Consider the following 27,751-nt stretch of genomic DNA (forward strand, 5'->3'; position numbering starts at 1 on the left):
GGGTGGTGCTGGGTCTTAGTGCTGAGATGGAGATCTCTGGGAGAGCTCTCGTCAACTGATATTACGTGGGGCCGTGAGGTCTCCGGTGGTTCCATGTCCTGGACACAGCTCTGCTGCCTCCGAGGCTCAGGCCTGACTCCCGGCCAAAGCACCAAGACCCTGTCAGCCACATGGCTCAGAAGAAAAGGAAGAAAAAATAAAGTAAAATAAAATAAAATTTAAAAAGTAATAAAATAAAAAAGTAAAGAAAAGAAGAGAAAAAAAGAAGAGAGCAGCCAAGCCAATAAACAAATTCACCAATCAAAAAAGCACATGAACTAAAGTAAGATAACCATAAAATTGAGAAACAAATCAGTCACTGTAAGTAAACCCCAAGTCTACAGTTGCTCCCAAAATCCATCTTCTCAATTTTGGGAACATGCCTTGTCTCTCAAGTATTCCACAGATGCAGGGTACATCAAGTTGGTTGTGGCGATTTAATCCACTCCTCCTGAGGCTGCATGGAGAAATTTCCCTTTCTCTTCTTTTTTTGCACAGCTCCTGGGGTTCAGCTTTTGCTTTTGCCCTGCCTCTGCATGTAGGTCGCCCTCACATCTTTGTTCCCCACCCAGACAGCAGAGGATTAAAGCAGCAGCTGATTAGGTCTCTCTTTCTCTCTCTGGCTGTGTAGAAGGAAGGGTATGGTAGTCATAATTGGAATGCGGGTCAGCCTGTGGCAGTAGAAGCCAGCATGTCATTGCAACAGCCTAAGGCACACCGTGTTTTCTCCTGGGGAAGTTGTCCCTGTATCTCAGGACCCTGGCAGTGGCGTGCTGCACAGGCTCCCGGGGGGTGTGGGTAGTGACTTGTGCTTGCACACAGGATTCTTGGTCACAGCGGCAGTAGCCTTAGCATTTCATGCCTGTCTCTGGCGTCCGAGCTGATAGCCGTGGCTCACGCCCATCTCTGGAGCTCACTTAGCCGGTGCTCTGCCTTCTGTGGGCACACGGGGAAGGAATCCCCTCTCCTCCTGAACCCTGAAACAATGGTCTCTTGCCTCTTTGGCAGGTCCAGACTTTTCCCAGACTCACTCCCAGCTAGCTGTGGCACACTAGCCCCCTTCAGGCTGTTTTCACACAGCCAACCCTAGTCCTCTCCCTGGGATCTGACCTCCAAAGCCTTAGCCTCAGCTCCCAGCCCCCACCCGCCTTGGCGGGTGAGCAGACAAGCCTCTCAGGCTGGTGAGTGCTGGTTGGCACTGATCCTTTGTGTGGGAATCTCTCCGCTTTGCCCTCTGCACCCCTGTTGCTGCACTCTCCTCCATGGGTCCAAAACTTCACCCCTGCCCAACCCCCGTCTTCACCAGTGAAGGCGCTTCCTAGTGTATGGAAACTTCTCCTCTTTCACAGCTCCCTCCCAGAGGTGCAGGTCCCATCCCTATTCTTTTGTCTCTGTTTTTTCTTTTTACTTTTGCCCTACCCAGGTACATGGAGAGTTTCTTGCCTTTTGAGAAGTGGGACGTCTTCTTCCAGCATTCAGTAGGTGTTCTGTAGGAGTTGTTCCCCATATGATGTATTTTTGATGTATTTGTGGGGAGGAAGGTGATCTCCACATCTTACTCCTCCACCATCTTGAAGGTCCCCCCCTGAATTATTCTTTTTACTGTAAATTCTTGCCTTGAGTCTTTTTCTTCTCATAAACCATAATAAAAAAAAAACCCAGAAATCTCATCTCAATTAGATACCTATAATACAAGATCAGCATATGTGGCCCTTCAGTATTTTTGGAGATGAAAATAGACTAACCAGTTTCAATATATAATCCTTTAAATTGAGTTAACCTAAGGCTGATTACATCTGAAGTAAGCAAAGGACTTGCCTCAAATTTTAATATTTGTGAGGACTAAAGTATATACGTTAGAAAAGTGTTAGAAATCAAAGACAAACTCACTCTGTTTCCCATGATTGATTTTTCTCCCACTGAGTCTCACTGTCACAGATATGTCAGAAGTATTCATGCCTAAAGAAAGAGATTGCAGAGCAAATGAATTCCAGAGTCCTTTCACATGAAAACTTTGAAAAATACCTGCAAAATCACCAACAAGTTAGTTTACTTTAGGCATTTATTTCTGTGTTTCCCATAGAATTCAGTATACATTGCCAGTTCCTCTTTTAAAAGAGAAAGGTATTGAAGGACCACATTTTTTATTCTGTGCAGTCTTCTCATCCAAGTGTATTTTGGACAATAAGATATAGTAGGGACATTCTATAAGGCATTACAGGAAAATAAAAATGCTAATTTTGAACCCAATTCTTCCATTTAAACCTCTGACCTCATTAGCTATGTCCTTTTACCTCTGGAGAGGGGATTTTGCTCAATGCCTTCCACATCTCATATGCTCAAAAAATGTTTTTCAGCCCTTGGCATTTCATTGAGGAATTCTTCCTAGGGTATGAAATCCAACTCATAATTTCATTATTGCATAACATGTAGTGATTGGGAAGCCCAGAGATACTGTCTAATCCTTAAAACAAAAGGCAGATCTACTACTATCCTCCTCTAGTCCTTCTCTTGAGACAGTCGTGTAGGCAGGAAAGGTAATACTGGCCTGTAATTCTACTGGCTTAATGTGACCAGCATTTTCCCTTGTGATCCTGACTACCTTTGACCTAAGTTATTTAACCACTTGGTCTTAAGTTATTCTTTCTTTTCAAGGGAAAGAAGAATTTCAGGTACTTGAAGGGCTTCTGGAGAGCTAGAAAGTGACTAGGAAGAGCAGATCCCAGTTTTGTCTTTAGGACTGTCCCTTTAACACTGCATTTCAGATCTCCGTTAAAAAAATTTTTTTTAATGATGAAGAAATTATAAATAACAGGAAATAAGACACTCTAAAATAAAATATGTAGAAAGACAGATCCACTATGTAGAACTCTAGTTAAACCCAGCAAGTCTTTCTTTTATCAAAAAGTTAGGAAAATTCTCCTAAAGGACAAGATTTAATAAGTAGGCTCTTCAGTCAGTGGAGTTTAACTGGCTAGACAAGGCTGAGCATCTTTCCAGTCAAACTTCAGGCTAGAGGAAGATGTGCTAGATGTCTGTAGGGTAGAAGCTGCCAGTGATTGGGCAGAGAATCTTATTCAACAGAGTGCTCCCCAATCTTTGCCTTCTTTATTGTGAACCCATGTACCTCTTCTAGATTAATCTCCAGACTACTGGTTCATCATCTCTTTCCCACTTATTTTTTCAAGTCTTTGCATGCAGCCCAGGACTGAAGGTAAAGAATCGACTTCTTGGAGTGGATCTAATTGGTTTGGGCCATTGTCCATATACCCTAACAATGTATTTTGTGTATCTGCTCAGCAATGCCTCCCTTTTCTGGACGTCCAAATAGTCTACAGATTTACCCATGTTCTTCATTTTATCCTGATATCTGGAACCCTGACCTATACATTTTTTTCATATTCAGAGTAATTTACCTTCACAAATCAAATTTTGAGTCTTGATCTCTAACCTTGCACACTGCTAAATCCATGTCACTTAGGTATGTGCCTCTCCCATCCTGCCCCTCTGTCACCCCTTAGCAGCCATGTCTCATGTCTGTTTATAAACCTGTACTGAACTTGGATAGTTTTTAAAAATCCCTTTTTATTTATGACAAATAATATTATTTTATGGGAAATAAAAATAAGAACTTAAAAATTTCTACCTGCCAAAAATTTATTAGTTAGCAAGTTCATAGTCATACAGTGGTTAAATTTTTAGAATTTCATGCAATGTCAGGACTCATCAATTTCAGCTTTACATCTAAAGTTAAACAGCTTTCTATATTATCCCTAATAAATAGCTGTTTAATATCTGGTTGCAAGTGAAAGACATCCAACTAAAACTGGCATAAGAAAATAGGGAAATTTATTACAAGAATAGTGTAGAATTTCATGGGAGTCAAAGCAGGGTTATAACTGGTACTAAGGAAGAAATTGTCTCAAATACCACCAGGGTTCAATAACTTTGTCTCTGATTTTCACTGCTTGTTGGCTTCATTCTTTCTCCACATGGCAAAACACATAGCTTCTTACAGTTCCTGAGTTTTATAAGACCTGGCTCAAGTGTGACTGCCTTGCTTCTGTGGCTTCCAAGTCCAATTATCACACAAAGGACTCATCTTGGGTAAGTTACCCATCCTGGATCAATCATTTATGGCCATTGGGGGTAGGGTTTTGTCACATAAAATGATTGCTCTTTCAGTCTTCCTTGTTTATAGGTAGGAAGGTCCTAGGAAAGCTGGTATAGGTTAGAGAGCTGAAAATACAAACATATTTTATATATACATATATATGTATATATAGATACACATATACACACATATGTATATATAATTTATATAAATGCTATAAAATTAGTGTATCTATATATACATATATATGTTTTGCATTCTGCTTAAATATTTTCAGTGATAAAATGCTTGCTACTTTGTGAAATACCTAATTCTCTGAAGAGTATAGTTGTCAGATTTTTTGATTTGAAAGACCATTAAAATGAGATGAACAAAATAGTAGTGACATAGAGGCTGAGTATTAAACACAATTCTAAGTAAATACTGGCATAATGACACAAATTAGAAGCTGCATTCATCTCTTTCTCAGACCCTGTGAATAGTACACTAACATTTTCTATAGCTGTTGAGATGAGTTATTGACATAGGTAGCTATAAGAAATAGTGATTGCAGGGTACTGAACAGCAATTAATTGATGATATTACTTTAAAGTATTAAAATTAAGATGAAAATAAGTAGGATATGAGGGTAATTATAAATTTAAAATAGTTTGATGTTTAAGTCATTTACATTCTTTTTTATAGAAGTTATTAAACATACATTTGAAATGTTCCTCCTTTCGATATATAATCAAAATGTTTTAAATATAGACTCACAATTCACAAACACTTTTAGACAACTTCTTCATATAGGACTTTTTGGATGGTGCTTATTTCATCTCCATTCTGACTTTCTTCTTGCTTAATGTTTAAATGTGCTCTATCATTTTAAGCAAAGTAAGGATTGTGTATCTATTTTGTGTTTGTGAAATAACTCTGCTATTTCATAATAATTATTTTTTTCATAATAGCTTTTTAGTGTCAATGGTGGAGGGTTGTAATAAATAGACTTGAACATTGCTTTTGTATTTTAATCTATAGATTGCACTAAATACCTAATAAACACTACAGTTTGCATAGCCAACCAAATTTTTCATAAAATATGTCCAAGAATCTCAGAATTGGAACAGATTAAACTGAGTTAACTGTAATAATATGTAAACTATGGTTTCTCTATCATAGAATTAAATTTTACCTACAAATCTTCTAAATGTTTTTCCCTTAATCAAAATTTTGAGACCTCAGTTTAACACTGAGCGAATCCAAGAGTTGGAGATATGTGGACTATTTTTTGTAATGTTGACAGCTCTATTATAAGGTTATTAAGATGAACTATCATGCCAAGTGTCACTGGCATTCTAAAGTTTCTAAACCAGAAATTAATTTGTAAATCTTAATCCCAATATGGATTTCAATATTTTAATAAAATTTTTCATAAAATTAATGAATAGGAATATGAATAAGAATGTGAAAATTATTGATGTAACAAAACAAATTTATAAATCAGCAAAACAACTAATTTAAAATGTGGCCTTTTTAAATTTTTTATTTATTTATTTTTGTTTTAATTTTTTAAATTTTTTTGCGGTACGTGGGCCTCTCACTGCTGCGGCTTCTCCCATCGTGGAGCACAGGCTCCGGACGCGCAGGCTCAGCAGCCATGGCTCACAGGCCTAGCTGCTCCGCGGCATGTGGGATCCTCCCGGACCGGGGCACGAACCCGTGCTCCCCGCATCGGCAGGCGGACTCCCAACCACTGCGCCACCAGGGAAGCCCGTGGCCTTTTTTTAAATCATATGATAGCTTTATGTAACATACAGGAAATGGTGATGAACCATGTCAAATGTGTTCCCCTGACCATCTCTCACTACCTCCATTCTTGTGATTCTCAGTCTGTCCATATTCTACAATCCAAATTCAGCTTGGAACACCATATTGGTTTTCACTGAGTTTGGAATCAGCCAATCATCATTTTGAATTTGAAAAAGCATCCTTGATCTATGTGTTTTGGCAATGATACAATACATAAGTGATGCCCTTACATGCTTATGGACAACTTTCACAAACCTTTTCGTTCTAACCTCATAATTCCACCAAATAGCCAGGATAGACAGTCACATGAGGCTCAAGTTAAGTGACTGTCCGAAGTCTCACATTGTCCTATATAATAAACTACATGGCCTAAACACAGGGTTTGATTTTAAACCTCCTGATTCACTGATTTTGCTTTTTGTTTCTTGTGTTTTGGTTTTTTTTACAACATCTATACTTTATTATATCAATGTCTCTTGCTATAAGAGTTATATAATAACATCACAATTTTGATAATTGATTAACAAAGCAAGGAAATATATTAGCATAAGCACCAGTGATTTTTTTGCTTAGAAATTGATTAGAAATTTAGCTTATTATGTACAAGGTGTGTCCACATGTGAAAACTATGGAATATAGTCCCATTTATCTCATTGTTGATTTTCATGGCTGATGTCAATTTACCTGATTGGTCAGACTGCAGTGATTAATCTTTGGTAAGAAGACAGATGACACCAACATCCAAAGGACCATATTAGAAACATGACCTGAGACTGATGATTCCATGTGCCTTAACTGTTTTTCTGGTCATGGGGCAAGTGATGTTTTGCAGGGATTGCATATAAAAGTCAGTCTTGTAAATGAAATGTGTATTTTGAATCAGCAGTTCATCAATGAATCAGGAATGAGTGGTAAGGAGAAATTAAGAAACTAAAGATCATTACCTAAAGTTACAGATCGTTACTCATTCTCTATTCATGTGTGTATGGAGATTTGGTTCACATCTCTATCTAATTTTTTCTGACTCAGTTTTTCCATCAGAAAAATGAATATCACAAACCAAATAATTTTATATGAAAAAACTGAAGATCATTTAGATCATAAATATAAATATAAATGACACCTTGAATATGCAGAATGGAAAGTAGCACATTTCTTCAAAGGAAACAAATTTTCAAATACATGTGGTTACTCCTTTTGTTCAATTGCCCATTTTATGATACTATCTTATACTTATGATTGAGGCAGATCACATTTTTGCAACTCTGACAAGCCCAAGAATGACCTTATACAATTTAGCTGTCTTTGTATTTTACAGTATGTTATTCTCAAGCCAATAGAAATCTAGTTCCAACTCAGATTAACCATGTCATATTTTCCATTTTTCCAAAAAGATGTAGCTGAACACACTTCGATTAATTTGAAACAGGCTAGCAATTGTGAACAACCTCATTCTAGATGCTCAAAATATAGTTTATACTTAATTTAAACCTGATAGGAGTTATAACCTGAATGATGCCATGCATTTTCTGCTACTGGTATGTCTACATATCAGTAGTACTGGCAATTATAACAAATACATTTAAGGTGCATGAGTGTATGTGTGTGTGTTTGTGTACATAAACTGTCATGATTTATTTTACAGGTTAGAAGTAAGTAAAAGTTAATGGATAGGAAGGGGACCTACAAGACGGCGGAAGAGTAAGACGTGGAGATCATCTTCCTTCCCACAAATACATCTGAAATACATCTACATGAGGAACAACTCCTACAGAACACCTACTGAACGCTGGCAGAAGACCTCACACTTCCCAAAAGGCAAGAAACTCCCCACGTACCTGGGTAGGGCAAAAGAAAAAAGAAAAAACAGAGACAAAAGAATAGGGACGGGACCTGCACTTCTGGGAGGGAGCTGTGAAGGAGGAGAAGTTTCTACACCCTAGGAAGCCCCTTCACTGGTGGAGACGGAGGTTGGGCAGGAGGGGAGCTTTGGGCCCACAGAGGAGAGTGCAGCAACAGGGGTACAGAGGGCAAAGCGGAGAGATACCCACACAGAGGATCCATGCCAACCAGGACTCACCAGCCTGAGAAGCTTGTCTCCTCACCCGCCGGGGTGGGCGGGGTCTGGGAGCTGAGGCTCGGGCTTCAGAGGTCAGATCCCAGGGAGAGGACTGGGGTTGGCTGTGTGAACACAACCTGAAGGGGGTTAGCGTACCACAGCTAGCCGGGAAGGAGTCCAGGAAAAAGTCTGGACCTACCTAAGAGGCAAGAGACCATTGTTTCAGGGTGCACAAGGAGAGGGGATTCCTTCCCTGTCTACCCACAGAAGGCAGAGCACCGGCTAAGTGAGCTCTAGGGACAGGCGGGATCCACAGCTATCAGCTCAGACCCCAAAGATGGGCATGAAATGCTAACGCTGCTGCTGCAGCCACCAAGAATCCTGTGTGCGAGCACAGGTCACTACCCACACACTTGCCCCAGGAGCCTGTGCAGCCTGCCACTGCCAGGGTCCCATGATCCAGGGACAACTTCCCCAGGAGAACACATGGCGCGCCTCAGGCTGTTGCAACATCATGCAGGCCTCTGTCGCTGCAGGCTCACCCCGCATTCCGTACCCCTCCCTCCCCCTGGCCTGAGTGAGCCAGAGCCCCCGAATCAGCTGCTGCTTTAAACCCCCTCCTGTCTGGGTGGGGAACAGATGCCTGAGGGCGACCTACACGCAGAGGCGGGTCCAAATCCAAAGGTGAACCCCAGGAACTGTGCGAACAAAGATGAGAAAGGGAAATTTCTCCCAGCAGCTTCAGGAGCAGTGGATTAAATCTCCACAATCAACTTGATGTACCCTGCATCTGTGGAATACCTGAATAGATAACAAATCAACCCCAAATTGAGGCGGTAGACTTTGGGAGCAACTGTAGACTTGGGATTTGCTGTCTGCGACTGACATGTCTCTGATTTTCATTTTTATCTTAGTAGAGATTTTAGTGCTTGTTATCATTGGTGGATTTGTTTATTGGTTTCGTTGCTCTCTTCTCCTTTTATTTTTTTATTTTAATAACTTGAACGTTTAACAAGGACCTAGAAGAACTAAAGAGCAAACAAACAATGAGGAACAACACAATAAATGAAATTAAAAATTCTCTAGAAGGAATCAATAGCAGAATAACTGAAGCAGAAGAACGGATAAGTGACCTGGAAGATAAAATAGTGGAAATAACTATCACACAGAAGAATAAAGGCAAAAGAATGAAAAGAATTGAGGACAGTCTCAGAAACCTCTGGCACAACATTAAATGCACCAACATTCGAATTATAGGTGTTCCAGAAGAAGAAGAGAAAAAGAAAGGGACTGAGAAAAAACTTTTTTGAATGTTTGAATTTTATTATTTTTGTATACAGCAGGTTCTTATTAGTTATCTATTTTATACATATTAGTGTATATATGTCAATCCCAATCTCCCAATTCATCACACCACCACGACCACCACCACCACCCCCCACTGAGAAAACATTTGAAGAGATTATAGTTGAAAACTTCCCTAATGTGGGAAAGGAAATAGTCAAGTCCAGGAAGCACAGAGAGTCCCAGGCAGGATAAATCCAAGGAGAAACACCAAGACACATGTTAATCAAGCTATCAAAAATTAAATACAAAGAAAGCATATTAAAAGCAGCAAGAGAAAAACAACATGTAACATACAAAGGAATCCCATAAGGTTAACAGCTGATCTTTCAGCAGTAACTCTGCAAGCCAGAAGGGACTGGCAGGACATATTTAAAGTGATGAAAGGGAAAAACCTACAACCAAGATTACTCTACCTAGCAAGGTTCTCATTCAGATTCAATGGAGAAATTAAAACCTTTACAGACAAGCAAAAGCTAAGAGAATTCAGCACCACCAAACCAACTGTACGATAAATGCTACAGGAACTTCTCTAAGTGGGAAACACAAGAGAAGAAAAGAACCTACAAAAACAAACCCAAAAGAGTTAAGAAAATGGTAATAGGAGCATATATTTTGATAATTATCTTAAATGTGAAAGGATTAAATGTTCCAACCGAAAGACATAGACTGGCTGAATGGATAAAAGAACACGACCAGTATATATGCTGTCTACAAGAGACCCACTTCCCACCTAAGGACACATACAGACCGAAAATGAGGGGATGGAAAAAATATTCCATGCCAATGGAAATCAAAAGAAAGCTGGAATAACAATTCTCACATCAGACAAAAGAGACTTTAAAGTCTATTACAAGAGACAAAGAAGGACACTACATAATGATCAAGGGATCAATCCAAGAAGATATATCAACTAATTTTTAATTCTGATAGGTTTTAGTTTTACATATTTAAAATAGCACATTCAACTTTAAATTTTCAAGTATCACTTTTAGATATACAAGAGTTTCTTTGAATTCTCCTCTATGAAATATTAATAGCTATAGCTGATGCCTAATGAGTCTTTTCTTAGTAACTGCTTGGGAATTTGCATGCATCATCTTATTCTCACAACAACCCTATGAAATAGGCACACTTCTCATCAAGTGATTTTGCAGGTGAAAAAGCTGAGGTTGATGGGGCTTCCCTGGTGGCGCAGTGGTTGAGAGTCCGCCTGCCAATGCAGGGGATATGGGTTCGTGCCCCAGTCTGGGAGGGTCCTGTGTGCCGCAGAGCGGCTGGGCCCATGAGCCATGGCTGCTGGGCCTGCGTGTCCGGAGCCTGTGCTCCGCAGATGGAGGGGCCACAACAGTGAGAGGCCCGCGTACCGCCAAAAAAAAAATAACCCAAAAAACAAACAAAACAACAACAACAAAAGCTGAAGTTGAGAGAAGTCAGTCATTAGACCAGGGGCCCATAACTATTTCTTGTTAAAGCTACATTCAAAATATGTTTTGATTGATTCTAAAGGCCAAAATCATAATATACTGAAGTGAAGAAATTATTGAACTTCTACTTACTTCTTTCCAATCTCCGTCCATTTTCACAGTTAGTGAGTCTAATTCTAAACCAGTGATCCTAACATTGGGCTTGTTTTCTTTTATATCACGCTATATATATCATGCTCATCTGTTTGCCCCTGTACTGGGGAAGCTGCTCCATGTTAAGAAGGCATACACTTTGGTGTCGAGTGCCCTTCATGTTTCATTGTATTCCATCTCAGAGGAAGGAATCCATTTTCATGAAAAATGTCCAGGGTTGATGGGGTTTTTGTTTTGTGTTAACGTATGTATTTCTCCTGTCCAGAAAGCTGTTTGTGGCTCTACTTCTCAGATTACTTCTATTTTTCTCTGACATTCTACCTGGCTAGAAGGAAGAGGAACTATAAATGGGTAGGTAGGTAAGCAATCTCATCGGTTCTATGGCTTCACATCTCTTCCAGGATTTAACTTTGCAGGGATGGTTATTTTCAGTGGTGAAATGGCCTCCACACAGTATGTTCTATGTATTTTGGAGTCTGCTCAAATCTAATTTCTCTGCCTCTCCAAGCTGATATCTGAACTAAGCTGGTCATAGGGGTCATATAATGATTTCTTGAGTCTTCTTTTAACCTGGGACAAATTATTTTGTATCTGCATTATACCTCTAGAAGTATATTGAATGAGACTTGGATTTTTTCCAAGTTCAAGCACTGCTGATTTATGTCTGTTCATGTTGGTCAGTCGTGGCATGAGAAGTTCTTCAAGCCTGCACTATTTCTGCTTGATTTCCTAGAAAGCCTCACACTTACTTATTTTTGAAGGTTTTTAAGGAAAAGAAAGTTAAGCAGTATTCCTTGTTGAATGCCAAATTTCCACACTTGACATTTCATCAGAATAAAGCAAAAATCTCTACAGAAGAAAATGCTTGAGAGTAAAGGAAACCTTGTGCATTGTTAATGGGAATTTAAATTGGTACAGCCACTATGGAAAACAGTATGGAGGTACCTCAAAAATTAAAAATATAAATAGAGCTAAATATTATCCAGCAATCCCACTTCTGGGTATATACTCATAGGGAGTGAAAACAGGACTTTGAAGAGATTTCTGGACTCCTGTGTTCATTGTAACACTATTCATAACAGCCAAGATACGGAAACAACCTAAGTGCCCTTCGATGGACAAATGGATAAAGAGAATGTAGTATATGAGAAAGAAGAAAATCCTGCCGTTTGCAACAACAGGGATGGACCTTAGAACATTATGCTAAGTGACATAAATCAGACAGAGAAAGATAAATACTGTATTATAGCACCGCATGTGGAATCTAATAAAGCCAAACTCATAGAAATAGAGAGTAGATCAGTGGTTACCAGGGGCTGGTGGGTGAGGGAAATGAGGAGATGGTGGTCAAAGAATACAAACTTCCAGTTATAAGATGAGTCAGTTCTGGGGATCCAATGTACATCATGGTGATTATAGCTAACAATACTGTGGTATACACATGAAAGTTGCTAAGATAGTAGATCTTAAATGTTCTCACCACAAAAGAGAAATGGTAATTTTGTGAGGTGATGGAGGTATTAGCTAACACTATGGTGGTAATCATTTTGCAATCTATAAGTGCATCAAATCAACATGGTGTATAACTTAAACTTACACAATGTTATATGTCAATTGTATTTTAATAAAATTGGAGCAAAAGAGATCCATGGATCAGGAGATCTCTTTGCTGAGGTGGGAATGGCGTCAGTTCTAGAGTCATACACTCTGGTAGTAAGTTTTTGCTCAGCTGCTTTTAGATGCTGTGATCTCGATCAAATGTTTACTTTTTCTGAAACTCAGTTTTCTTTTTTAACTCTGTAAAATGGAAATAACTATCATAACTTCCTGATATTATTTTTAGAAGGATTAAATGTAGCAAAAATATAAAGTATTGAGCATAATGCCTGGCACAGAATGAGCTCTACATAATTTTGTTTCCTTTTCCTTTCCCTTGCTTACCTATTAATGGTGAGAAACAGCTGTAGGTTTGCCAAAATATACATAATTTTATAGCTGAAAACATCCAAAATCTTTTTGGGTAGCATATTAAAGAATGATCTATAAGGTTTTTTACCTTTGTCAATATTGATATTTTGTGGCGAATAATTCTTTGTTGGGGTGGGGGCCTGTCTTGCTCAATTTAAGATGTTCAGCAGCATTTCTAGTCTGTACTCACTAGAAGTCAATAGCACCAACCACTCCCCTCCTCCACCCAGTTGCAACAACCAAAAATGCCTCCAGAAATTGCAAAATATTCCCTGGAGAGGGATGCAAAGTCAACCCCAGTTGGGAACTACTGAGCTAGAAAAACAAGAACGTTTTGGGGGGAAGTGGATAAGGACTTAAACCTCGAAGTGTTGTTTATAGCCTGGTCCAGGGCTACCTCAGCCCTTCCCACCCATTCAGTGAGCTGGCCCTCTCTATGCCTAGGTCTCAATGAAGGAAAGTCAGAGTAGAAAGCAGGAGACAGAAGGGGGGTTTTCTTCATATAGGGGAAATTGAAAACAAGCCAGGGCATATTCAAAAGATTCCAGAAGATCCCTCATGAGTTAATGTAAAGCTTTTCTGTTCTTGAGACCAGAAACAAATTTTTCAGCCTAAGAGAAGAGTCAAGTCAAGATGGGTGTAGTGGTCATGGCTATCCTCCATTCTCCTGGTAGAGCTTGTTGAGGTGGCAAGACTCCAGAAAAGCAATGCTTTAGACACCTCAGAGAATTTTCAGTGCCCCAAAATGAAGATTGTGAAATGGTGGCATGATTTCAGTATGCCCCAGAAGTTGAAAAAAGAGCTCCTTGGAATGAAAGAGCCTTGAGGATGGGCACTAAGGGTGTCTCAGTTGCACCTGGGAGACAGGAAGTTGGCTGTCTCAAAAGATGCTAAAAATATGATTAGTAAGATACCCTCAAACACACATACACAAACACAGAAACCTTGACCCTATGCCCTGGGAAAGTGGTAGAAATCTCTGAATTGGTGTCTGCCACCTTAGGAGAATGATATTTATAAGGTGAACTATCGAAAATAATAAACATTATATTTCTTGTTCCCCTGAGTCTTTGAACTGAGATATAAAATGGGTTGTGTAACATAGAAAGCCTTGCACACGCCAGAGGACTCAGGCATAAAAGTACAGTTCAATTAAATAGTTCAACCATCACTTAACAACTGCCTACTAGGTATCAGACCCTATGCCAAGTACCAGAAAGTAAGACAACACCTCTGCCCTCACAGAGCCCACAGCCAAGTATATGTATAAACAGTTAAAATTCTGGGTGTTAAGATTTGTGATCGGAGAATGTGCTTAGGGTGATATGAGAGCCCAGAATACGGACACCTGAGCAGCATGGGAGAAGGCAACAGGAAGTGTCCCTATTGCCTGAGATGAAGCTTAAACAATGTCCGTTGTATCCAACGTGCACTGACCTACAGCCCTTGTCTGCTGGACCCCTCCCAAAGTCCAAGTGTTGTTGCATTTGAAAAGCACTGGAAACCTAGGCTTGTAATTTATACAGATTTGACACTTTGGTTCCAGTTTAAGTGGGCAAAACATTTTAAGTGCATTAGCACTTAGTTCAAGGGCTAAATCTCTGGCTTAAGGTTGATTTGTTTGTGGAGATTAGTGACGAAACTTTTTTAGAAGGATTTGGGGAAAAAACAAATTCTATATATGCAGGGTTGGCTGAATTGACCATAATGTACTTTAGGAAAAAATATTTAAGTACACCACACTTAATAAAGCCTTCTATGTACACAGTAGATACTTACTTTGCTAAATGACCAGACATTTAGAAAAATCAAAGCACAGTTGTAAAACAGAGTCAAATGCAAAAGTTAAGATTCTTGTAAACTGGTCTGGACTGATCCACACAGCTCCCCAGGTTCCTGCATGTGTAGGACAGCCCTCTGAAGCCCCAGTGGGCCGGTGTTCTGTGTTTCACTGTTTCTCAAACAGCTGGCAAATCTGGTAGGGACACTATTAGTCACAAGGGATGAGGCAGCCACAGTGACATCTGGCAGAAAGAGCTCACAGAATATGAGGTGATTATAAGTCCCTTTGTAGACTGCAAGTCTTCACTGTTCTGAGTCCTGGCAGCCCTGGTTCCTTCTTTAAAGCAGCCCTCTGAAAACTCTTATGTTGTTAGGCTAATTAGACCTCCTCTTTGGGTAGAATGTATAATGAGTAGCTGGGGATATGTAACTAGATGTCTTTATTCAGAGGGCAAAAACACACACAATCCCTGGCCCTTGATAATTAGTAATAATTTAGTCATTCTTAGAGTAATCGGGCAGCTATATGTGTCACCCGCTTCCTGAGTCCTCGAGAGCCCAGAAGACTTGCTACCTGTGAATTGTTTAATGCTACCTAGCTTGCTGACTTTGTATATGTTTGTGGTGATATTGATGGAGAAATCATCTGATGCTTACCTTGTGAATCTGAGTTTTCAAATCTATGGGCCTTGCAGGGCAGTCATGCACATGGCTTGGCTGAATCATTGGATAATAATGTTACTGTGGATTGAAATTAAGCTACATTGCTTATATTGCTGAGGCAGTGTGATGTGAGTTTCTCAAACAGATATGACTCTTCAGTTAATAATCTGTAAATGTGTTCTATATTAAAATTTCTATTTTAAAGAGAATTTAATGAATCTGTTCCATAATAAAAGGATAGGAGTTAAGTGGTTTTTTTTCTCCCGTGGGATTAAGTATATCCATTTTCCAAGTAAAACACATTTATTTATTATATATTCTATACATTTATTTTGTAAATATGAATTATGTGCAGTTCTAATACAACAAATACCATACTAACTTTTTAATGTCTTTAGAACTATCTCCCCTAGACAATTAATCCATTTCTTTGACCCAGTGCTTCTCAACTTGGGAAGATTTTGTCATCTAGGGGAAGTATGGCAATGTCTAGAGATATTGTTGGTTGGCATATTGGGGGATGGGGGAAGATGCTATTGGCTTTTAATGAGTAGAGGCGAGGAATGTTACTAACCATCCTATAGTACAAAGGATAGCCTCCCACAACAAAGAATCATGCTGCCCAAAATGTGAATAATACCAAAATTGAGAAACCTTCATTTGATCTAATGTGCTCAGAACTATAAAAATGTGCACTGTGAAAATCTGTGAAGACCGAGCAGCCAACAATTACCTCATTTTTTAACATCTTTATTGTAGTATAATTGCTTTACAATGAATCACTTAATTTTCTGTGAGCTATTTCTACTAAAGCATTTGTGTGGGGAGACCTCTTCCCCAGCTGTTAAATGATTGGCAGGGAGGTTGAGAGATTGAGGTGAAGTTGGCCAAAACCCCAGTGACGTTTAACAGTCAAGAAATACCCTACCTGGGGCTTCCCTGGTGGCGCAGTGGTTGAGAGTCTGCCTGCCGGTGCAGGGGATACGGGTTCGTGTCCCGGTCCGGGAGGATCCCACGTGCCGCGAAGCGGCTGGGCCCCTGAGCCATGGCCGCTGAGCCTGGGCGTCCGGAGCCTGTGCTCCGCAACGGGAGAGGCCACAACAGTGAGAGGCCTGCGTACCGCAAAAAAAAAAAGAAAAAGAAAAGAAATACCCTACCTGGCAAGTATTCATTCATAGTATCATAAACCACTGCAGGAAAATGATCTTTGACCTCTGAGAAAATTAATAGCTATAATATAATCTTTGCTAATTAGCTTTTAGTTTGTGATCCAACAAATGATAAGCTAAGTAGGGAGTGGCCACAGGTTGTAGCGTCTTATTTCATTTTCAAGAAAATATTTTTCTAAAACTATCACCATAAAAAGTGATTTAAAAAGAGAAAGTTACGTGTAGCAAAAGATTTAAAATTTTTCTGTAAAAAGAATATGATATTGGAAAAATGTACAATCACATTTTACTTGGAATTTTTTCTATGTGGCAAATTTAGTTCAGACTTCTTAAGAACATTTCATAAACTTGGCATCTCCATTTTGAGAAGGATTTCATGGAAATAATATTTTCTTATGTCTCCAAATGGGGGAGAGAGCCTCTCTCCACCAATTTACCATACTGAAGTGGTATGTTCAGCATTTTTTTTTTCACTTCATCCATCCTGGCTGCAATTCAGCTAATATATGAGCAGAAGTCCCCCTGCAAAATGAGTCAGAGGAGGGCAGTCACACCCATTTAGTGTGCTTTTCACATTAGAAAGAGCACAAGAACAAAAACAAAACAAACAAAAATACTCGATAAATCCTTAATGAATAAAACTTTCTATTTAAGGGGCTAGAGAATGGAACTTGCTTCATTGATTATGTTTTTTCTTTGTTTTCAAATTCTGCCTTTCTACTAGCTACTTCACCAGAATTTATAAATAAGTGCAATCTTGAATAAAAATTTTAAAACAAGCAGCATCAGCAACCATAAACATCCATTGGCTCTGCCCTCCCCTTCAAGGGTGACACTTACTGTCTTTGTTTTTACTTCCTTGATAATAGATCTCTTTTTAAAAAGCTTTACTGAGACATAATTGATATACAAAGAAATGCACGTTTAATGTGTGTGATTTGATTGGTTTAGACATACGTATATACTCATGATACTGTCACAACAATCAAAGTAATAGACATATCGATTACTTCCATAAATCTCCCTTTCCTTCCTTTGTTAGTGTGTTTGTAGTAAGAATAATTAAATGAGATTTACCCCCTTAACGAATTTTTAAGTACACAATCCTGTATTGTTAAGGGTGAACACTACGTTGTAGAGCAGACTTCTAGAACTTATTCATCTCACATAACTGTATACTTTGAGAAATCACCAAGGACCTCCTAATTACTGAATCCAAAGTTTCCTTTAAGATAGTTAGGTCTCCAAACAGATTGCATCTTCTTAGAGACACCTTTCCTGAACACCTGAGTTAAATCTCAGTACATCCTCAATTTATTTTCTTCATAGCCCTTAGTAACTTAAATCATTTTATGTGTTTGTTTACATGTTTATTTTCTTTTGACCCCCATTAGAGTATAAGTTCCTTGAGGGCAGAGACATAGTCTTGTTGACTACAACATACTCAGCCCCTAAACTATGCCTAGCACATAGTAAGCATTCAATAAATATCTGTTCACTGGCTGGGACTGATCGTTTTTCCTTTTAGGTGACCTCCCCAGGGCATTTGTCACTGATGAACATTCTCTTATATATGTTCCCTTCCTGGCTTTTGAGATAACCATTCCTTTTCAGTCTTCTTTGTTAACTTTCCAATAAGATGTGATCTCTTTAAAGACAGGAACTGCTATTAATACATTTGCTGCACATGGAGGTCCAGGGAAACACTCACGAGAGGGCTTTATATTTGTATTTCAGTATGAAAGAGCTTAATCGCACCCTGTATCTAAAGTGGCTGAAAACTATTGGCACAAGAGGAAGTATTATTTTTTGCATGCTGACAAGCCTAAATGTGCCTAGAGTGATAGTTGGTATTGAATAGACACTTGGAATTGTATGAATATATGTATTGCTAATTACTATAGACTATAGTTGTGTTTTGGCACTTGGTCTGCTATTTCAACAGAAACACAGTGATTTCAAAATGGGTCAAAAAGGGATAATGTCCATATAAAGAAATGTCCATATATGGACAAAGGTGTTCATATATAGAGGAATGGTTCATGCATGGTACCATTTTATTGAATATTATGCAGCCATTAAAATTATAAATTGTAATTATGAAGATAAGAAACTTGCAATACTTGTTGTAAGTGAACAAGGCATGACACAATATTGTACATACAATATGAGTAGAGCTTTATAAAATATATATAACAATGAATACAGTGAAAAATAAACAAAGACTGTAATAATAGCTGGGTCATTCTACAGGATTATGGATGTTTTGTTCTTACTTTTCCAAATTCCCTATAGCACTCTAACTTATATATTTTGAAAACATTCCAAAGCTGAAAACACTAAACAACCTGTACCCCTAGTGGGGATGCATTTATGATGGAAATGTCAGAAGAGTGGTTGGCACTCCTGTCCTCTTTTTTCAAGGAGGACATACATTCCCTGTCACTCATGGCCTTTGAGATTCCCTGTGTCCTTTATGTATTCCACACCTAGATTCTCCTTTCAAGGTATCATGCCCTGGAAATATAAAGACTTAATTTACTCCCATGAAAATGACTTCTTCCACTTCACACTGTGAATCCCTGGCAGATCTGAAAATGAAACCCCTCAATTTACACTCCTAGATTTGATAAAAATCTCTAAAACACTTCTATTCTAGAGTGGTGGCTACATAATGAAGGGTTCTAAATTTATTAGACTAAAAGTCTTAAATTTTCCCTTTGATTGCTATTGCTCTAAGTGGCAATGAAAGTCATTTTGACTTCACTTGTAAAAGCCAGATTTGTTTGACACACGCATTGTGGAGTTTATTAAATTACTGCCTCTTCTCTCTCACTTATAATTTTGAAAGTAAATTCACATTCATGAAATTTTTTGCACCTGTGTTTGTAGAGGCATAGAGAAATGCAGCAATTGATTCATGAATAGGCTTTATCATGTAAATTAATGATAGCAGTGTCAGTCTAGTTCACAAGGTGGTTAGAGTGACAGAACACACACAAATTTCAGCCTTATACATGTGACAGTTTTTAAAGGCTATGTGCTTAGAGGAATATGGTTGGAGGAGTGATCTGAGTCTGATGCATGAATTCCCTGCCCCTGCATGCAGCCTGCCACTCCACACACTCCACAAGGGTCAGACCATCAGCATGGGAAGTATAAGCTGCTAAACAGGAAGACATTTTTCAGCTCTGCACACCAGAAGGACTTGCCTTCAGCCAATTTAGACAGCCCAAATACTTCTTTATTAGTGGCTGGCTACATACGTTTTGTATTATTTCATACTTGAATAAATTTATTGCCTGTATACTGTCCAATTATAGCAACACTGAGCCTAAGAAAAAGCTCATCTTCCCTGAAGAATGTCTGAGAGGCCTAGAACCTAGAAATGCCAGATAAGGACATAGGGCAAAAGGGTGATATTGGAATAAAGCCAGGATAATTAATTTAAAGGATAGGGAAAAAGAAGCTTCCCTCAACTCCATCTTACCCCATGCACAGAACTAAAACAGGCATACAACTGCAGAAGAAAAATTAACAGTTCTCTCAAAAACTTGAATGGCTCAAGAGCAAAAACTTGAAAAACTTTTTTCCAAACAAAATTATGTTTTTGAAATGTAGTCCTGTGTCTACATGCGACTCTGTTTCATTCATTTTTACTGCTGTATAGTATTCAATTTTATGAATATACCAAAAGTTATTTTTCAGTATTCATTCAGTGGGCACCTATGTTATTTGGCAGCAAATTCTCTCACTTTTTGTTTGTCTAAATATATCATCATTTCACCCTCATTCTTGAAAACTATTTACACTTGGTATATGATTCTAGGTTGACAGTTCCATTGCCTTCCTGTTCCCTTTGCTTATGTTGCAAAGTCAGGTCTTAGTCTAATTGCTGTAGGTGAATTTCTTTTCCTCTGGATGCTTTTAAGATTCATGTGTCTTTGGTATTCTCCTCTTACACTGATGTATCTAGGGATGGGTTTCTTTTCATTTATTCCACTTGGGATTTGTTGGTCTTTCTGGATTTGAATTTTGGTGTCTTCAAAAATTAAAGTAAAATATCAGTCATTACGTCTTTCACTATTTCATTGACCCCCATTTTCTACTATCTATTGAGATTTTGAATCACATATATTAGGCTTTCTTACTCAATACACCATGTCTTTTAATTTCCCTTTCATATTTCAATCTCCATTTTATTAGGCAGCCTCTCAGATAATTTCTTCAGATTATTTTCTTTCTAATTCTAAATACCTGCATTGTATTTGCATTAATGAGAAACTTATTTAGAAGTAATATAAACCCATGCCAGCATGGCCCAGCATAAGAGTTAGCCTACCAGGAAACTTTGGGGAATATCCTCCTAGTATAATTGAACTTTTTTTTTTTAATTTAAAATCATACTGAACATGTTTTTAAAGTGCTAACATATCCATTCATTCTAGGTCATAGTATGTATTGAGTGATACAATATTTTCTTCATTGATATTTCCACTGCAAGCTCTCTGTATCAGCATTTTGAGTAATATAAAATGGTAGTTTGAGGTATGTTTTCATACTTAGTTTAATTTAGCAGTGAATAATGTAAAGTGATGATTTGTAGGAAATCTTAAAAATAATTTTCCCAAATTTAACATTTAATGCCAAGGACATTTAATAAACATACTTATAATTTTATTTAGACAGAAATAAAGAACTAAATTAAACTGAAACTGTTTATTTTCTTTTGAGGACAAAACATGCATACAGATTTTGATTGTGTACAACTATGTGTATGGTGATAAATGAGAATAGTTTTTATGATGGATAGAAAAACAAATCCCCAAAATAAAAGCAAAACTTTTCAGAATGCTTTGGTGTAAACTATAAGATAACTTATCTTTGAAGTCTTATATGCCAATATTAACCTTTTGTTTTGCTGAATGGAAGTTTGCAAATTCCATCATTCCAGTCATATTTCCAAAAACAGAATTATATACTGACAAAATCTAAGTGGTGCTTGAGGGAAAAATGTACCAAGTGAACATATCTCTGTTGATACTCATTTTCTATGAGCTAACCTTTAAAAGCTAACAGATTTGCAGTTTCGACACATGACTCTCATTAAAATGCTATGTTGTATTACTTTTGAGAAACTAATGAAATTAGTAAATGTGTAAGAGTTATTTTGTTGTTGTTGTATTAAGCTTTTACAGGGATAAAAATGCTCTGGGAGGTATAATTGTTTAGTTGCAAAAGCATTTATGGGGAACCCTCCTACACTGTTGGTGGGAATGTAAATTGGTACAACCACAATGGAGAACAGTATGGAGGTTCCTCAAAAAACTGAAAATAGAGCTACCATATGATCCAGCAATCCCACTCCTGGGAATATATCTGGAAAAGATGAGAACTCAAATTCAAAAAGATACAAGCACCCCAATGTTCATAGCAGCACTATTTACAATAGCCAAGACATGGATGCAACCTAAGTGTCCATCAAAAGATGAATGGATAGGGCTTCCCTGGTGGCGCAGTGGTTGAGAGTCCACCTGCCGATGCAGGGGACACGGGTTCATGCCCTGGTCCGGGAAGATCCCACATGCTGTGGAGCGGCTGAGCCCGTGAGCCATGGCTGCTGAGCCTGCGCATCCGGAGCCTGTGGTCCACAACGGGAGAGGCCACAACAGTGAGAGGCCCGCATACCGCCAAAAAAAAGAAAAAAAAAAGATGAATAGATAAAGAAGATGTGGTTTGGGTGTGTGTGGAATGGAATATTCCAATTCCAATATTCCAATGGAATATTACTCAGCCATAAAAAAGTGAAATAATGCCATTTGTAGCAACATGGATGGACCTAGAGATTATCATATTAAGTGAAGTAAGCCAGACAGAGAAAGACAACTATTATGTGGTATCACTTATATGTGGAACCAAAAAAAAAAAGATACAAATGAACTAATTTACAAAAAAGAAATACACTCGCAGATATAGAAAACAAACTTAATGATTACCAAAGGGGAAAGAGGGAGGGATAAACTGAGAATTTGGGTTTAACAGATACACACTATTCTATATAAAATAGATAAACAAGGACTGTATAGCACAGGGAACTGTATTCTTCAATATCTTATAATAAACTATAATGGAAACAAATCTGAAAAAGAATATATATATATATATATATATATATATATATATATATATATATATATATAAAACTGAATCCCTCTGCTGTATACCTGAAACATTGTAAATCAATTATACGTCAATATAAAAAAGAAAGAAAAAGCATTTATGGTCAGTCCTATTTATGATCAAATCAAATCCTGGCCCTATTGGTAACTAGCTGTTTGACCAAGAATTTTTCTGCTCTTCAGTTTCCTCATCTATAAAGTTGTTATGATAATACATATATGATAAGAATGTAGCAAAAACTAAATTAAATGACGAATTTAAAGCCTCTGTAACTGTGCTGTAATGCCTATATTAGAAAAATAAAAGAGATGTCAAATCAATTAACCTAAGCTTACACCTTAAGAAATTAGGAAAAGAAGAACAAACTATACATAAAGCAAGCAGAAAAAGGAATTAATAAAGATTAAGGCAGAAATTAAGAAAGAGAAAAGAGAAAATCAAAATTGGTGATGCCATAGTTTGGTTCTTTAGAAACCAATACTTGAAATCTGTTCTTTGAAAACCAATATTAAAAAAGAAGTATACATATATATTTTTTTCTTTTTTTCAGGAATTATCTCACATGATTGTGGAGGTGCAAGTCCAAAATCTGCAGGATAGGCTGGCAGGCTAGAGACTCAGGGAAGAGTTGCAGTTCAAGTTCAAAGGTAGGCTGTTGTCAGAACTTCTTGCTTGGGGGAGATCAGATTTTTGCTGTTAAGGACTTCAACTGATTGGATGAGTCCCACATACATTATAGAGGGTAATCTGCTTTACTCAAAGTTCACCAATTTCAATGTTACTGTCTTCTAAGAAAACACTTTTTCAGAAACATCCAGAATAATGTTTGACCAAATGTATGAGCACTGTGATCCAGTCAAATTGACGCATAAAATTAAACATAACAGACACATATTACCAAAATCAGTGCTGAAAGAGAAGGCATCACTACTGTCCTTACAGAAATAAAAAGGATTATAAGAGAATACTGTGAAAATATTTATGACAACAAATTAGAACACTTAGGTGTAATTAGCAAATTCTTAAAAAGATATAAAAGTATTGAATCTGACTCAACAAGAAATATAAAATCTGAATAGACCTATAATATAAGTTAGAATTACTAATCACTAAACCACTTATAAGGAAAAGACCAGACCCAAATAACTTCAATGGTGAATTTTACCAAATATTTAAAGAAAAATTAATGTAAATTCACACACTCATCCAAAAAATTAGAAGAGGGAAGTAGTATTGGTGATTATAAATTGAGGCTTGACATACTTGGCAAAAAGAGTTAATCATGATTCCAACCTATGTGGTCCTTCACTTTTCTCTTCATTTATTCATCACTTCCAATTATCGATTGGAACCCCTGTGACAGTTGACATGTTGGATATTGGGATGAGTCTCTGTCTAAATCATTGAAGCGTATTTGTCATCATGGTGGATCAATAGAAAACAAAAATTTTGCCATTAGAGCTTGAATGCTGTGCTATATTTGGCACTTTCCATGTACTTTCCTTTTTTAGTTTTTATTATTTGCATCAGATCTTTGGGTTTGTGTTTCTTTTAATGACAATACTGAACTAAAAGTTTATCTTGTATTATGTGGATTGAACTTAACAACTTTTACATGAGGCTAGTGTTTTTATTGAGATATTATTTATGTACCATAAGATTTATGATTGAAAGTGTACAATTCAGTGGTTTTTGGTATGTTCACAAGACTGTACAACCATAGTCACTACCTAACTCCAGAATGTTTTTATCACCTCAAAGGAAACTATACCTGTGAGTCATTCTGTATTGCCTCCTCCCTTCAGACTCTGACAATCACTAATCTACATTTTTATCCCTATGCATTTGCCTATTATAAACTGTTTGGCATCCTTGTAGAAAAATTAATTGACCACAGGTGTAGTGATTTATTTCTGGACTCTTACTTCTATTCCATTGATCTATATATCTTTCCTTATGCTGGTACCACACTATTTTAATTACCGTAGCTTTGTAGAAAATTTTGAAATCTGGAAGTATGCAAACTTTAACTTTGTACTTCCTTTTCAAGATTTTTCTGACTATTGTGGGTCACTTGTATTTCCATATGAATTTTAAGGTCAGCCCATATATTTCCCAAAATTTAGCAGTTGGAATTTTGGTAGGGATTGCATCAAATCTGTAGATCAATTTAGGGTGTATTAACATCTTAATATTAAATCTTCCAATCCATGAACACAGAATATCTCTCCATTTATTTAAATCTTTCGTTTCTTACAGTAATTTTCATTATATGTAGTTTTCATTATATAAGTCTTGCACTTCTTGGGTTAAATTTATTTTTAAGTATTTCATTTTTGATGATGTTGTAAATGGAATAGTTTTCTTAATTTCATTTTTCAGTTTTTCGCTAGGGTATATTGATCGTGTTTCATGAAATCTTGGTGAACTCATATATTAAATCTAATAGATTTTTTGAGTTTTTATGTATAAAATCATTCAATCTGCAAAAAGAGATAGTTTTATTTCTTTCATTCCAATCTGGAGAACTGTTTTTTTCCTTTTCCTTGCCTAATTGCACTAAATAGAACTTTTAGTGTTGTGTTAAAGGGAAGTTGTCCTTGTTCTAAATCTCAGGGGGAATAGATTTCAGTCTTGTATCTTTGAGTATGATATTAGCTGTGAGTTTCTCATAGATACTCTTTGTCAGATTGAGGAAGTTCCTTTCTATTAGTAGTTTGCTGAGTATTTTTATGATGAAAAGTGTTGGATTAGGTCAAATGCTTTTTCTGCATCTCTTGAGATGGTGCTATGCTTTGCTTTCTTTATTGTATTGATATGGTGTATTGCATTAATTTGTTTTCAGATATTAAGCCAACCTTGATTTTGTAGGATAAATCCCACTTGGTCATGGTGTATTATTATTTTTATATATTGATGGATTTTGCTTGCTAATATTTTTTGAGGTTTTTTTGCATCTGTATTTATATGAGGTATTGCTCTGTAGTTTTATTTTAATGGGATATTTTTGTCTGCTCTTGGTATCTGGTAACACTACTTTCATAGAATGAGTCAGGCAGTGTTTCGTCCTTTTCTATTTTTTTTGGAATATTTTCTAGAAGACTGATCTTAACTTTTCTTTAAACCATTGATAGAATTTACCAGTGAAGCCATCTGGTCATGGGCTTTTCTTCGTCGTATTTTTTATTACTTAGTCGATCTCTTTACTTATTATAAGTCTATTCTAATTTCCATGTATTATTTGTAACTTTAAAGGCAACCCTTGAGGTAGGTGGCATGATGACAATTTTAAAAAGGAGGAAACAATAGTTAAATTTCTTGCCCAGTTTTTCAAGATAATGAATGGCAAAGCTATGATTCTGGTCAATCTGGTTCCAGAAACCATGTCAGTTTTCATTGTATCAAACTGTCTTACATGGACACTGATTAAGATTATATACTCCAGTTATTTTTGATATGAACACAGAGTTAAGAGAGTAAAGCCATTGGAGAGATGTGGGCATCTTGAAGCAAATGTCTATTGGCAAACCAGCGTTCAGCCAATATTATTTGTGCAGATTGTGAACATCTGGTGAAAAGATTTATTTAATTCAATCCATTTTTGGTCATCTGTCCTCCACTGGAAGTAAAATTTTAGAAATGTTTTTGATGTTTCCTCTTATCTACTGAATTACTTTTGATTTTATATGGCAGGGACAACATTTGGGTTACTCTTGCTGAAGAAAATTGGTCTTCTCTGCTAAACTTCTCTTTCTCTCCTTTCTTCTTTCTGAGAGACTTGGCTTTGTAAGAAAGACGTCTGGACATTTTTATGAAGACTTCAGGAGATTAAGAGACACACAATAAAAATGTTGTAAGAAGAAAGGGGAAGTGAATAAGGGAAAAGAGTCATGCAAGCTAGTGTTTTGTGTTTTGAGGTAAGAGTTTGAGAAGTAAGAGATGAGGAGAGAGAAATTAATGAGTGAAAGGGGTTATTGTGAAATGGATCCCCTTTTTATGTTTTCCAAAAATTCAAGTGAATGATTCATTTTGTTTTGTCCACTGGATTATTTATCCACAAGATTAGTTCAAATGTGGGACCATGAGAGCTCCAGCTTGCATTAACATCACACTCCCATCACACAATGAGGACGTTTCTGAGTTTGGTTTTGTACCCTATGTACAAAGTGATAGTGGCTTTTGGATTTGGTTTGCATGAGTCATATGATTTATTCACTCATAAACTCAAAAAACAATTATTGAAAGCCGATTCTGTTCCAAGCCCTGTGGTAGATGCTGGGTGAATAAAACAATTATGATCCCTGACATCATGGAATTTATAGCCCAGGAAGGGAGATAGATATTTAATGATTATACACACAAGTATATGAATGATTACAATTTGTGGTAAGCCTTATGAAGGGAAAGTACAAGGAATTATGAGGGATAAGCATTCTGGACCTAATTTAAATGGAAGGGCTGGACAAGGAAGCCATCTCTGAGGTACTGATTTAAAGCTAAGACCTGAAATCTGAATAGGAGTTTCCTATATAATGAAAGTTCCAGTTAGAAGATTCTGCACATGCACAAGTTCTAAAGCTGTGATCTTCTGAGAAATTAAAAATGCCAAGGACTAGATCATGGTAACGGAGAAGGATATGTAGCTGAAGAGGTAGGCAGGGCCAAGATCACACAGATCATGTTAAAAACTTAAAAAATATTTTATCCTGTGTCCACATGGGAGTTATTTAAAGGTGTATTTGGGAGCCTGTTTCCTCCCATACCCCAGTTGAACTCTTCAGGCATACAAGAACCAAGCACCAGCATTCCAGAAGACCAGGACTAAGGAAAATTTAGATTTTGAGTGATCTCACTCTCAGGAGCATATGTACAATTTTGCTAGGTGACAAAACAAGTATCATTCTGTAATCAACTGCCCCCTAATTCAACAACGTATGATTGAACCTAGCTAGACAGGGTGAGAGGTCTGTAAATATAAGACAGGATTTTGGCGGGGAGGTCAATGTGTTATCTACTGCTATGCTTCGTGCACTTTTTCCTCATTTATTTAGGTGCATTGTAC

General features: G+C 37.4%; 1 long non-coding RNA gene across 1 annotated transcript; it reads left to right on the forward strand.

Moving 5' to 3' along the window:
- The first annotated feature begins 3,638 nt into the window (after positions 1 to 3,638).
- On the forward strand, positions 3,639 to 26,583 carry LOC138842511 (uncharacterized). The gene is made up of 4 exons (XR_011377162.1): positions 3,639 to 4,146; positions 7,590 to 7,762; positions 23,240 to 23,336; positions 26,466 to 26,583. It is a non-coding gene; the product is annotated as an uncharacterized lncRNA (long non-coding RNA).
- The last annotated feature ends 1,168 nt before the right edge of the window (positions 26,584 to 27,751 follow it).

This window comes from Globicephala melas, chromosome X (assembly GCF_963455315.2).
Source record: "Globicephala melas chromosome X, mGloMel1.2, whole genome shotgun sequence".
In the NCBI taxonomy this organism is placed as follows: Eukaryota; Metazoa; Chordata; class Mammalia; order Artiodactyla; family Delphinidae; genus Globicephala; species Globicephala melas.